Below are 13,081 nucleotides of genomic sequence, written 5' to 3' on the forward strand. Positions count from 1 at the left end.
GAAGCGTCATCCAACCAAAACGCAAATATATGGGAAACTACCACCTGTGTCATCTCTTGAGAAAGGTAGGAGAGTCCAGTTTGCTGGACATTGTTGTAGAGCTGAAAACGAGGTAATTTCTACTCTTCTCCTCTGGAAGCCATCTACTCGCGATACCAGAGGGCGCACACTCTCCTACCTTGATGTAATCTCCAGGGATACAGGCATCCAGCAATAGGACCTCCGTAATGCCATGATGGACTGTGTAGTCTGGAGTAGGATGGTAAATTCCATTGTCTCGACCACGGTCGAACAATGATGATGATGATGATATCATTTCCTCTGTGAGTCCCAACATCCTGAGATCAATTCTTACCACTCCATCCATATACTCTCTATCAATATAAAAGGCTAGGATAAAGGGCCTTGTTGACTCATATAGATTCCCAGGGCTGTTTTCCTGGTTTCTGTGGGGCATATATTTCCCACCTGGATCAGACACGCAAATACACATAAGCACACACACACATCTAAAGAATGTTTTTTTTTTCTATTTTTCTTACTTTTTGTGTTTTATTTACGATTAACAATATGTCGACCCATTACCTGTATATATAAAAAATTAAACTGTATCCATTCCATGTCGTTCCAAACCACAGAACCTGCAGGTAACCAGCTACAGGTAAATAATGACGTGAACTGAACCAAGTGAAACCGAATTTATTGAGTGAGGCACCTTTTGGAAAGTCACCCGAAGAACCACGTGTCCACTGAAGGATGCGTCACAACCAGTTGTACAGTATCTCACCCCTTGGGGACCAATGCAGGAGGGGTCAAAACCACTGTTGCAATTAATGAAGAATCTCATGAATTCATTTTCTCTTTCTTTCATTTCATTTCACATCTATTATTGCTCTCAGCTAATAAAGGTGACACATCCAACTTGGTGGCCAGAGGTACATAACCTTCTGACTAATGGAGGGAAGTCTTGGTCAACCAGGGTCATGAGAAAAACTGTTATGTAATTCTGAGCAAGATGGAGTTAACTCCCTTGGATTGACCCCTTTTGTGTCCGTAAAGGGTCAGTTTATGTATGATTTCTATTCAATTGCCAGCAAGTAAGGAATTCTGTCTCCAACATAAATTTTCTCTGTGGCACCAGCTAAACATTTCACTGTTTGAAATTTAAGAAGGCCTCCTGGTCAAGCGAATTTTTTTTTAGGGTCCTGGTTCTCATTGGACACACATCTATCCCTAGCAACCACCAGAGGAGGGATCAAGGGACCTTGATAAAGGCTTTCTCTATGTTGACAAATGTTAGTACAGCCTAAGCCACATAAAGTGGATTTGGTAAATGGAAATTGAAAGAAGCCCGTTATGTGTGTGTGTGTGTGTGTGTATTTATATATATATATATATATATATACCATCATCATCATTTAATGTCTGTTTTCCATGCTGGCATGGGTTGGACGGTTTGACTGAAAACTGGTAAGCTGGGGAACTGCACCAGGTTTTGATCTGATTTGGCAAGATTTCTCAGCTGGATGCCCTTCCTAATGCCAACCACTCCCAGTGTAGTGGGTGCTTTTTAATATGCCACTGGCATGGGTGTCATTGATGTGACACCAGCATTGGCCACTACTATGGTCTCTGTTGGCATGACAGGTCTTCACAAGACACACTCTATTGCCAAATGGCTCAGTGGTTAGAGCAGCGGACTCGCGGTCGTAGGATCGTGGTTTCGATTCCCAGATCGAACGTTGTGAGTGTTTATTGAGCGAAAACACCTAAAGCTCCACGAGGCTCTGGCAGGGGATGGTGGTGATCCCTGTTGTACTCTTTCGCCACAACTTTCTCTCACTCTTTCTTCTGTTGGCCTGCTAGCTTAGCCAGCGGGGTGGTGTCATTTGAAGGCTAAAACAACGCGAAGCACATTGTGACCAGCGACATGTAGCAACATCTGATAGCCTGGTCGGTCACGGTGATCACAGTAATATATATATATATATATATATATATATATATATATATATATATATATATAGTTAATCCAAACAAGAAAGCACAAAAAACACAACAACGCGAGGATGTGGAACAAATATAGTATTATTGGACGCTCAGGAAAGAAGGAGGGTTTAACGTTTCAAGTGGAGCTCTTCGTCGGAAACATAGGAGAAGGGAAGACAGAGGAAAAAAAATCGCCAACGGTACACACGAGGTCACATTTATATATACACACACACACACACACAGAGGTGAGCACATAAGTGCAAAACAAAATGGGAAAAAATAGTACTCGAATACCAAGGGCAGAGTAATATGCTCTTTATTAAAGCTGTAACATTATCACAAAGCTGTTACTCAGAGTTTCACATTCCTGTTCATTGGACAATTGACATAACAACTGTCCAACAAAAGGGAACGTGAAACTCTGAGTAACAGTTTTTGTGATAATTTTGAAGCTTTAATATATATATACATATATATATAATTCTTGTATGTCATATTTTAATAATTACTGGTATCTTTATATATTTTATATGTAAAGCATAATATATTATACGTGTATGTATATTGTTGTAATTGTCATTTTAGTAAATAAATAAATAAATTGACATAATATAATATCTAAAAGTCGATCAATATCACCTATTGATCCCCTCCATTTTCTTATTGCTCTCTCTCTCTCTCTCTCTCTTTATATATATATATATATATATATACACACACACATATACATACATATATATAAATACATATACTTTATACGCACTTTCTGACAAGTTGTGGTGCACCTGAGCACTGTATACAATAATTCATTATTATTATATATGTATTTATATGTATGTGTCTTTGCACTTGCCCCCCTCCAACTCTTGACAACCAGGTGTTTTTTTTAAACATACCTGTAACTTAGTAGTTCATCAAATCAGCCTGATTGAGTAAGTGCCAGGCTTCAAAAGATAGGAATTGGTGTTGGCTTGTTTGACTAAAAACCCTTGAAGGCAGTGCCCCAGCATGGCCACAGTCTAATGAATGATAAACAGTAAAAGATATTTATTCTTTATTCTCTCTTTTACTCTTTTACTTGTTTCAGTCATTTGACTGCGGCCATGCTGGAGCACCGCCTTTAGTCGAGCAAATCAACCCTTTTGTAAACCCAGTACTTATTCTATCGGTCTCTTTTGCAGAACCACTAAGTGACGGGGACATAAACACACCAGCATCGGTTGTCAAGCAATGCTAGGGGGACAAACACAGACACACAAACACACACATACATATATATGACAGGCTTCTTTCAGTTTCCGTCTACCAAATCCACTCACAAGGCATTGGTCGGCCCGGGGCTATAGCAGAAGACACTTGCCCAAGATGCCGCGCAGTGGGACTGAACCCGGAACCGTATATATGTCTTTTATGGTGATGCACTCAGCTCCAGCTTCCTCTCTCTCAGCCAAGAGATCCTTATCTTGCAGGCCTGCAGATGTTGGTGCCACGTACGAACCGCCCATGCTGGTGCATGTGCACTCTGTGAAATGGTTGGTGCTAGGAAGGGCATCAAACTGCAGAAACCAGGCCAAAAAAGAAACTGGAGTATGGACAGCCCTCTGTGTCTATTTGTGTGTCTGTGTTTGACCTCCCCACCACCACCATCGCTTGTCAACTGATGTTTGTGTGTTTACATTCCCGTAACATAGCAGTTCAGCAAAAGAGACCGATAGAATAAGTTCTAGGCTTACAAAGAATAAGTTCTGAGGTCAATTCACTTAACTAAAGGCAGCAAGCTGGCAGAGTGGTTAGCACGCCGGGCGAAATGCGTAGCTGTATTTCGTCTGAGTTACGTTCTGAGTTCAAATTCTGCCGAGGTTGACTTTGCCTTTCATCCATTCGGGGTCGAATAAATTAAGTACCAGTTACGCACTGGGGTCGATATAATTGACTTAATCCATTTGTCTGTCTTTGTTTGTCCCCTCTGTGTTTAGCCCCTTGTGGGTAGTAAAGAAATATAAAGGCGGTGCTCCAGCATGGCCACAGTCAAATGACCGGAACAAGTAAAAGAATATGTCTGTGTGTGTGTGTGTTTGTACTTCTCCCACTGTCGTTAATTGACAACCGACGTTGGTTTGTGCAGCTTGTGGTTCAGCAAAAGAGACTAATCGAATACGTTAGAAGGCCTAAAAAAAAAAATCAAAAAGGTACGCCATAAAGGCATTGCTCCAGCATGGCTGCAATTGAAACAAGTCGAAAATAGAAGATTAGGATTGGTAGTTTGATTGTTGTTTCTAGCAGGTCTAACAGCTACTTATGGGATTTGGCCTGTACTTCGATTGGAATGTTGTTGCTGTTTTGCGAACTGGCAGAACCGTTAGCACGCCGGTAATTTCGTCTACCGCTACATTCTGAGTTCAAATTTCGCTGAAGTCAAATTTGCCTTGGATCTTTTCCGTTTGACCGGCAGTTTTTAAAAATAATTTCTAGTTTACTAAACACTTTTAAACTTGGTATACTGCTAGAATGTGTTTATAAAACATCTTTTTCTCTTGGCTTTATTGAGAAAATTCTACAGTTTGTAAGATATTTGTTTTCTTCAATTTCTACAATTTCAACCAATCAATGACGTCTATTGAGGTAAAAAAAAAAAAAACATTCTGTGCCGTATGAATATGTTCCTCGTTTAAGAAACAGATTGGGTTTATTTACATTTCTGAAGAAGAAAAGATACCCTTCCCCCCACCCCTAACCCTAACCCTAAAACAGATTGAAATGCAATAGATCGATACTAGGGTCATAATTATGGGTGACAATTTCATATGACACCGCTAGAAAAAACTGCTGTTCAAACCAAAGAGATCCTTTGCCTTTCATTCTTTTGAGGTCGATTATATTAAGTACCAGTTGCATAATGGGGTCTATCTAATTGACTGGCCCCCTTCCTAAAAATTTCTGGCTTTGTGCCTAGAGTAGAAAGGGTTCTTACTGCTGAAGGGCTTTACAAGGATAGAGAAGCAGGCGTTGGCATAGCAACATCAACAATGACAACATAAATGCTTGCTATTTTTGGCCCAACGATTTTGAGGGGAGGGGCACGGACAATTAAATCGATTCCAGTCTTTGACAGGTACTTTATTTTACTGACCCCAGAAGAATGGAAAGTGAAGTTGACACGGGCGGAATTTGAACTCAGAACGCAAAAACGGACGAAATACTGCTAAGCAGTTTGTCCGGCATGCTAATGATTCTGCCAACTCGTTGCTTACTACTACTACTACTACTACAACTACTACTACTGCTGCTGCTACTACTACTACGATACTAACAATAATAATAGTAGTAATAATAATAATAATAAGAGGAAGAAGAAGAAAAAGAAGACGAAGAAGCAGAAGAAGAAAAAGAAGACGAAGAAGCAGAAGAAGAAGAAGAAGAAGAAATGAAAAAAATAAATGCGCCCTTTTAAAACCTAGCCAGGCTTATGGGCCCGGTTTCTATGGCATATGTGTTCCCCAGCTGGATGGGACGCCAGTCTATCGCAGCGTTACTCATTTTTGCCAGCTGAGTGGACTGGAGCAACGTGGAATGAAGGGTTTTGCTCAAGAACACAATGCATTGCCTGGTCCAGGAATTGAAACCACAACCTTACGATCATGATGCTGGCACCCTAACCACTAAGCCACGCGCCTCCCACACACACACTAATAATAATAATAATAATAATAATAATAATAATAAATAAATATCCTTTCTGCTATAATCATGTGATTGTTGGAAGGGCATGGTCAATTACATCGACCCCAGTACTCGGCTGGTCCTTTTTTTATCGACCCCGAAAGGATGAAAGGCAAAGTCGACCTCGGCGGAATTGGAACTCGGAGCGCAGCGACGGACGACTTGCCGCTTAGGCAATTTCGCCCGGCGCGCTAACGGTTCGGCCAGCTCCCCGACGCCTTAGTAATAATCCCTTCGGCATAAAAGCAAAAGGCCAGGCCATTTGGCGAGGGTAGGTGTCAGTGTTCAATCGCTTCTTTATTTTATTTCGATCAGGAAAGGATCAAAACCAAAATCGACGTCGTCGGCGGCGGCGGTATTCGAATCCGGAATATAAAGCCGGTAGAAATGCCAGCGAGCATTTCGTCCGGAGTGCTAAGAATTTCGGACGGCTCGCCAACAACAACAACAACAACCACCTGCTCAGTGGGAAAAGCCAAGGGGAGGTAAGTGAGTGGTCCACATGAAGTGTTTTCATTTACATACTTAAATTAGGAGCAAATTGATCAGCTGCCCCGGTGGCACAATCGGTTAGCGCGCCGTACTTATAGACAGTACCTTCCTTGTGTTTCAAACCACAAGACGGAAGTTATGCGGAGGTTGTGAGTTCGAGCCTCACCCGGGGCACAATTTTTTTGTGTCTTTCCACCGTGAATCTTTAAATATATTATCTACATATATATATATATGTAAACATGACGGATGACCATTTACGTATATATGGATATATTTCATGTACGTGTGTGTATATAAATGTATATACGTATGCCTGTACTTCCGACTAAATAGATTTGAGTGGGTGTGAACCTTATGATCAACATTGTAGTTAGACAGAGATTCTAAGATCGAAACTCCCTTGGAGCGCAATTTTTTTAAAATGTACTTTTATCATCAAACTTTAAATATATCGTTTTGTAGAAGTATGTAAATATATTTCACCATTTAAGTATGTGTATATTTAACGTGAGCATGTGTATATATATATGAATGTTATATATACGGTCACGTTAAATATACACATACTTAAATGGTGAAATTTAAATATATATATATAGAGAGAGAGAGAGAGAGATGTGTGTGTGTGTATACTTACATATATACACACACATATATATATACTTATATAAATACGTATATATATATATACATTATATATATATATATATAATATATATATATATATATATATATATATATATATATATATATATATATATATATATATTATATATATATATATATATATATAATTATAACAATAAGGGTTTTGCAACAAGTTGCATGACCACATACCGAAAATTTTAGAAATAGCAGCCAAAGGACTACTATTCCTTTTTTTCTACAAAAATATGTCTCCGCAGACTATATATATATATATATATATATATATATATATATATATATATATAATATATATATATATATATATACATATACATACATACATACATACATACACACACGTATATACGCTTGTGTGTGGATTGTATATATATACTCACACCTATATTTTTTATTAATATTTAGCAGAAGTAACAGAATGACTCAATGTCCGAGAGTTTCGTGTGTTAACACTTATCAAACTTATAAATATACCTCCATGTATATGGCAAAAAATACATATATATATACGCGCGTGTGTGTGTCTATATGTGTGTGTATGTATGTGTGTGTTCGTGTGTGCGTATATATATATACATACATGGCTTTGCGCAGAAGGACTGCATGTAGATATGCAAACGTAGATGCACACACACACACATGAATGTGTACCACCCTGAATCATAATATTAAAGTTATGGTGAGGTTATGAGTTCAAATCTCGCTCTAAACACAATTGTTTTTGTTATTTTCTTCCGTCCTAAAAAGTTATGTATGTATATGCATACACACATACATATAAATATATAAAATCCGAAGTGTTATACATCGTTCACGGCAGCCCTTACCGATCGGTTTAGCGCCAGGGGTAACAATTCGATTTACTGAACACTCCTTTGTACTCCCAGCGCGAAACCGCTCCATTGACGGATATACGAGGCTATCTTTTCCCTGACTTATCGACTTTTAGACGACTTACGTATATATATATGGTCTAACCAATCTAGATGATCTCCGCATCGCCATCGCACTCAGAGTGGGAGCAGACGTCTGCAGGGGACTGAGACGTTGCTGTGGTAGGCTCCTCGACTCTGCAGGTCTTCACGGTCTTTCTTGCCGCCTAAATGCTGCTCTTTTCGCTCGTCACACCGAGCTAAACTTAATTTCTAAGCGGGGCTTTGGCTCGGGTTAATATCCCCTCAGTTCTGGAGCTGGCGGGATTATCCAGAAGTGATGGGAAGAGACCAGATGGTCTTACTCTTTGTCCCTGGATAAGAGGTAGGTGCCTCATCTGGGATGCTACAGTCTGTGACTCCTTTGTTATCTCCCACACCCTGGATGCTGCAGTGAATGGGAAGGTCACTGCTTGCATAGCCGAACCGAACAAAATCCCCAAGTATCGGGGACCTGGCAGTGAACTTTCTCTTCCAGCCTGTGACGACGTTTGGAGGGGCTGGGTCGCTAACGGTGAAGTTCTTGTCATCGTCGGCGGTTCGTCTTACTGAGCCACCCGTGAGGGCGCTCGGCTCTTCCAATGCCTTAATCTCACCATCGCCCGTCCTAATGCCGCCAGCGTGACGGCTTGCTTCACTAGGTGCCGCTGAACCTTGATGTGTGCCACCAATGGGACACTTGGTGTTGCATTGATGGGGTTTTTCCCCCCTTTTTCCTTTCCTTTTTCTTTGTTTTTATTTTGTAAAATATATTCCTTTTCCCTGAATTATTGAAAATTGGGATCTTTTCGGTTTGACCAGCAGTTTTTTCTAGCGGTGTCATATGAAATTGTCACCCATAACAAATTGAAATGCAATAGATCGATACTAGGGTCATAAGACCCTAGTATCTATCTATTGCATTTCAATTTGTTTTAGGGTTAGGGGTGGGGGGAAGGGTATCTTTTTTTCTTCACAAATGTAAATAAACCCAATCTGTTTCTTAAACGAGGGACATATTCATACGGCACACAATATTTTCACCTCAATAGACGTCAGTGATTGGTTGAAATTGAAGAAAAAACGACAACAATTATCTTACAAACCATAGAATTTTCTCAATAAAACAAAGAGAAAAGATGTTTTATAAACACATTCTACCAGAATACGAAGTTTAAAAGTGTTTAGTTACAAGGAAATTATTTTTAAAAACTGCCGGTCAAACCGAAAAGATCCACAAAGAAATTGCAACGAACAAAATATATTTTGATAAGATAATCGTTTGTTTGTGTTTTTAGACTTATTTTCTGTCGCCGTTTTTCCCCCGATTATTTTACTTCCTAATTATTACGAATAAAAACATTTCCCGTCTGAAACGAAAGTTGTGCATAAATATCTGTGAATAAGTATAAAATAGAAATACAAATAATTTAGGGGAAAAAAACATTAATGAAAGCCAGCGTATGTATATATGTGTATATGTGTATATTTGTGTGTCTACCTTACTATATGTGTACGTATGTACGTATGTACGTATGGATGGATGGATGGATCGATCGATCGATCGATCGATGGGTGGGTGGATGGAAGGTGGGAGGGAGATATCCCTTCCTCCCCCCTCCCTCCCTCTCTCCTTCCATCGATCGATCGATCCATACATACATAGATATTATCCGAATTGTACGGCGTTATATATCCAATACGGCCGATCTTCCTAATGGGTTTCACTTTAGATATTCAACGGAGTGTTAGGTGACAGTCGGAATAATAATAATAATAATTGTGTACAGTGCTCAGGTGCACTACAACTCATCTAAAGTGTATATATAATCAGGTGTAGTTTCGGCGGATTTCGGAAAGCATGAGGGCCTTAAAAGATGCAGTGTCATGGCAGTCAACAACTGACGCAGGCAGTTTATTCCATGCTTCAGCAACTCTGAGCGTGAAAAAATGTTTCCCAAAGTCATGAGAGCTGTGTTGTTTTCTGACTTTGTAGGCATGACTTTGTAGGAATGAGTGTAGGGTCACGCAATCGGATTGTTGCTCAGCACTCCGTTAAATTCCTAGCACAAAACCGATCGGGAAGATCAGTCGTAATGGATATATGATACCGTACATTTCGGATATCATATCCACTCACACACACACACACACATGTACACATTTATACATGCATACATACATAGGCAAACCGGATCTTTTCGGTTTGACCGGCAGTTTTTTCTAGCGGCGTCATATGAAATTGTCATCCATAATTATGACCCTAGTATCGATCTATTGCATTTCAATCTGTTTTAGGTTTAGGGTTAGTTAGGGGTGGGGGGAAGGGTATCTTTTTTTCTTCACAAATTAAATAAACCCAATCTGTTTCTTAAACGAGGGACATATTCATACGGCACAGAATGTTTTTTTTTACCTCAATAGACGTCATTGATTGGTTGAAATTGAAGAAAAAACAACAACAAATATCGTACAAACTATAGAATTTTCTCAATAAAGCCAAGAAACACATTCTACCAGTATACGAAGCTTGAAAGTGTTTAGTTATGTGGAAATTATTTTAAAAAACTGCCGGTCAAACCGAAAAAATCCAGCAAACCTACAAAATGTGCCCTTCAACTTTGTTTCCTCATAACTTTTCGAAAAATTGATATTTTTAGATGAAATTTTCTACAAATACCTTTCAGATGGTGTCATTTGTCATTCACATATATTTGTGATTTGTGATTTGTGATTCACCCACATTAACGCACCTCAAAATGAAACTTGACACTTCGGAAATAATCTGATGTGTGTCAGTATGTATGTTTGCAAACCACCAAAAGGTTAGTTCTTGTTTGTCATACCAAATTCCAGTCTAATCGTAATCCACATCGTCTGAAAGGTTTTTGTTGAAAACTTCATACGAAAATAACCATTTTTCTGAAAGTTATGAGTAGACAAAACCGACTCACATAAATTTTTTTGAAACACCTCACCCCACCCTTGCAAAAAGTTTTTTTCACATTAAATTCCGATATCATTGGAAACAGCACCATCTGAAGCGTATTTGTAAAAAATTCTAGGAAAAAAGAACCAAAAATCCTCATGATACAGGTAATTCTTTTCCAGTATTCTGAGAGTTTCCAGTTCTCCATGTCAACTAATTTTCTCCCAACAACAACTTTAATCTTTATGCTCTCCAACGCCTTAGATTGTTCACCAATAAATCTAGTAATTCTTTGGAAAAAGCAGACATAAATGTCACCAAATTCATCCCAAATATCTTATAGATATATACATGGTGGGCGTCCGCATAGATTTTACCTACCAAATCCACCAAGAAGGCTCTGGTTGGCCCAGGGCTTTAGCAAAAGGCACTTGCTCCAGAACAATGGGACAAGGAAGTAAAACCTCTTTCTAAACTGCAACTACACGGTCAGACAAAAATATATATACACTTATGCACACACACACATACAAGCATGTGTTCATACACAACCACACACAATTCCGATATCATTGGAAACAGCACCGTCTGAAGCGTATTTGTCGAAAATTCTAGGAAAAAAGAACCAAAAAGAACCGATCCATTTTCCTGAAAGTTACAAAGAAGCAAAGTCGGGTGGAAGCACATTTTTGTGGGTATGCTGACACCCTCACCAACTTTCTAACTTCTTTACTGCCGCACTTGTGGATGTGTAGAATATGGGGCTGTTTTTCGGACGCACCCTGTATTGCTCGCTTTTTCCATCCCTAATAACGGTTTATTAAAAAAAATTACTAAAATCTTGGCATAAAAAACCATGTATATATATTTCTTTACTGCCCACAAGGGGCTAAACATAGAGGGGACAAACAAGGACAGACAAAGGAATTAAGTCGATTATATCGACCCCAGTGTGAAACTGATACTTTATTTATCGCTAAGTTACAGTTACACACTACCATCGGTTATCAAGCGATGTTGGGCGGGGGGGGGACACAGACACACAAACATATACACATACGTACAAATATATATATACATATATATATATACGACGGGCTTCCTTCAGTTTCTGTCTACCAAATCCACTCACAAGTCTTTGGTCGGCCCGAGGCTATAGTAGAAGACACTTGCCCAAGATGCCACACAGTGGGACTGAACCCAGAATCATGCGGTCCGTTTTCCATTTAGCATGGGTTGGACGGTTCGACCGGGGTCTGGAAAGCCATGGAGGCTGCACCAGGCTCCAGTCTGATTTGGCAAAGCTGGATACCCTTCCTAATGCCGACCACTCCGTGAGTGTAGTGGGTGCTTTTTATGTGCCACCGGCACAGGGGCCAGAGGAGGCTGACAAACGGCCACAATCAGTTGGTGCCTTTTACGTGTCATATATATAACTGTGAATCTTATTCTCATGTCTGTATTCTTCTATCTACTTTTACTCTTTATTCTTCTCTGTTATTACTTCTAAACTGTGATATATATCTGCAAATATAATATGTGACAATTATTTGGTAGCCAAGATAAAACTCCAAGTTTTGGATGTCGGGGTGGAAATCCATTTCTTCAGTTATTTGGCCATCGGAAAAAATCTGATGGCCGGATAACTGAATAGATGCTGGCGTGGGTTTCCGCCCCGACATCCAAAACTCAGAGTTTTATCTTGGCTACCAAATAATTGTCACATATTATATTTACAGATAAATTCCTCTATTTACATAAAATCGAGGTCTTTTTCATTCTTTTGATGTCTTACCATTTCTATCAATATATATATATATATAATTAAATAAGGGTAGAAATTGATATTAATCAATTAAAACCAGTGGCCTAGCATATTTTTAAAACATCCGAAGATTAAAAATTCTATACATACAAAATTTAGAGGAATGACCACTAATAGTGGACAGCCTAAATATTAACAAGTGACACTAATTAGTACATAGGTAATTGTTTTTTTTCGTATATTTTCATTTGTCTTGCTTATTTTTACACTTAGATTTTTTGCTGAATTTTTTCTTGAGAACACATTCTTCGTGGTAAATGGCGAGTTTGACGTCTATTTCTAGCATACAGGCTGTCCACTATAAGTGGTCATTCCTCTAAATTTTGTATATATATATATAAAGTTAATCCAAACAAGAAAGCACAAAAAAACACATCAACGTGAGGACGTGGAACAAATATAGTATTATTGAATGAAAGAAGTAGGGTTTAACGTTTCGAGCGGAGCTCTTCGTCGGAAACATAGGAGAAGGAAAGATTCAGAGAAGGGAAGACAGAGGAAAAAAATCGACAACGGTACACACATGGTCCCATTTTGAAAGAC

At 39.1% G+C, this 13,081-nt stretch overlaps 1 non-coding gene across 1 annotated transcript; it reads left to right on the plus strand.

Annotated features, from left to right (window-relative positions):
- The first annotated feature begins 6,263 nt into the window (after positions 1-6,263).
- On the plus strand, positions 6,264-6,378 carry Trnai-uau. The gene is made up of 2 exons: positions 6,264-6,301; positions 6,343-6,378. It is a non-coding gene; the product is annotated as a tRNA-Ile (tRNA).
- The last annotated feature ends 6,703 nt before the right edge of the window (positions 6,379-13,081 follow it).

This window comes from Octopus sinensis, linkage group LG29, assembly GCF_006345805.1.
Source record: "Octopus sinensis linkage group LG29, ASM634580v1, whole genome shotgun sequence".
Lineage (NCBI taxonomy): Eukaryota > Metazoa > Mollusca > Cephalopoda > Octopoda > Octopodidae > Octopus > Octopus sinensis.